The following is a 1,667-nucleotide window of genomic DNA, read 5'->3' as shown; positions in this document are numbered from 1 at the left end:
TTAGTGAGAGAGGTAAAGAAGAACACAAAGGTCACTGTGACTGAGCTCAAGAGATGCAGTAGGGAAATAGGATAAAGTTTCACGAAGTCAACTATCCCTATAGCCATTCACCAGTCGGGGCTTTATGGCAGAGAGCGGCCCGACGGAAGCCTCTCCTCAGTGCAAGACATATAAAAAACCTGCATAGAGTTTGCCAAAAGACACATGAAGGACCCCCAGACTATGAGAAGATTCTCTGGTCTAATGAGACCAAGATTAAACTTTTTGGTGTTAATACCAAACGCTATGTGTGGAGAAAACCAGGCACTGCTAATCACCTGCCCAATAAAAACCCAACAGTGAAACATGGTGTTGGCAGCATCATGCTATGGGGGTGTTTTTCAGCTGCTGAAGGGGCTGAAGGTTCACCGTCCAATAAGATAATGACCCTAAACACACAACTAAAATAATAAAGGAGTGGCTTGGGAACAACTCTGTGACCATTCTTAACTGGCCCAACTAGAGCCCTGACCTAAACCCAGTTTAGCTTCTCTGTAGAGACCTAAAAATGGCCGTCCTCCAGCGCTCACCATCCAACCTGACAGAAATGGAGAGGATCTGGGAGGAAGAATGTCAGAGGATCCCCAAATCCAGATGTGAAAAACTTTTTGCATTATTCCCAGGAAGACTCAAATGCACTAGCTCAAAAAGGGATCTTCTACTCAATACTGAGTAAAGGGTCTGGATAATTTGAAAATGTGGTATTTCAGTTTTTCTTTTTTTATAAATTAGCTAAAATTTCAAAATTTTTGTTGTGCATTAATGAGAAATAAAATGAACTTTATTGATTTTAGCAAATGGCTGCAATGAAACAAAGACTGAAAAATTTAAAGGGGTCTGAATACTTTCCGTACCCACTGTATAAGCATATTTAGTTTAAATCACTATTTAACAGGATTTTATATTCATTTTACATTAATCATAATATGCATTTCATTGAGGCTCACTTGACAGATGAAAGTACTTTTTTATAATAACACTAAAGTAGGCATAAAAACATTAGCATTATTTTTTCCATTGGTCTGAAGTGATATTCTAAGCTTAAATCTGTGTTCTTATCAGCTGTAAACTGAAAATTATTAGAATGAACAGAATATAGGCTTAAAATTTATTTAGCTAATAAGCTATTCTTGTTGAGATTAGATACATAAACGCTGACGAGAATCAATTTAATGGAAGGGGACGCGAGGCGGGTGGGAAGTTTAGGGTTGCATGTGTACATATACAGTAAGTATGGAAGTGAGAGCAGTTCATTAATTTGGCAACAGTAAAGCACATAAAAAAAGGTTGATGAGATAATGGCCATGTTTTTTATTAAACTTTTTTTTTTAAATGTGTTGTATTGTTCTAATAATGACAATTTTCACCTCAAGTGACTGCAGGAGAAAATGCATTCTGATTAAAGTGCATCATGTAATGGGAAATCGCATCTCTATAGCGATAATATCGCTGTACTTTTGGACGTAATTAGCACAGAAAATTATGAAGTATCATTTTTAAGCAGTAGTAATTATCAAAATAAAACAAAATAAAAAACTGTTGCCTCCTTCCATTAACAACACCTGAATAGGATCATGGTTGAATGAGCAAAATGAAATACGCCCCCTGGTGGTAATAAACACAGGAAA

The sequence above is a fragment of the Cyprinodon variegatus genome, unplaced genomic scaffold (genome assembly GCF_000732505.1).
Source record: "Cyprinodon variegatus isolate N-32 unplaced genomic scaffold, C_variegatus-1.0 Scaffold624, whole genome shotgun sequence".
Classification (NCBI taxonomy): Eukaryota; Metazoa; Chordata; class Actinopteri; order Cyprinodontiformes; family Cyprinodontidae; genus Cyprinodon; species Cyprinodon variegatus.
The sequence above is the reverse complement of the archived record's forward strand: the minus strand, read 5'-3'. Positions refer to the sequence as shown.